Source organism: Ictalurus punctatus, chromosome 18 (genome assembly GCF_001660625.3).
Source record: "Ictalurus punctatus breed USDA103 chromosome 18, Coco_2.0, whole genome shotgun sequence".
NCBI lineage: Eukaryota > Metazoa > Chordata > Actinopteri > Siluriformes > Ictaluridae > Ictalurus > Ictalurus punctatus.
Genome location: NC_030433.2, coordinates 12,988,821 through 12,989,115, shown reverse-complemented (window position 1 = coordinate 12,989,115; position 295 = coordinate 12,988,821).

The following is a 295-nucleotide window of genomic DNA, read 5'->3' as shown; positions in this document are numbered from 1 at the left end:
TGTTGTGAAGCCAGCAATTTTAATACAAATGACAATGACGTTTAACCAATAAACTAAAACGCGCAAGATTGACCCGACTATTTATAACACCCAATATTAATATTTACCTTTATTGAAACCGTATTTATGTGGATTGTGCGCTTTTTTATTTTTATTTTTTGCTTGAAACAAAAGATGTTCTAATGTAGGACTTTTATTATCGCGTAATCCACTCGACATTTCTACATTTAGCTACAGTAACACGTCAACACGTCCGCCATATTGGGAGGGACCACATTCAATCGAAAGTCAATTA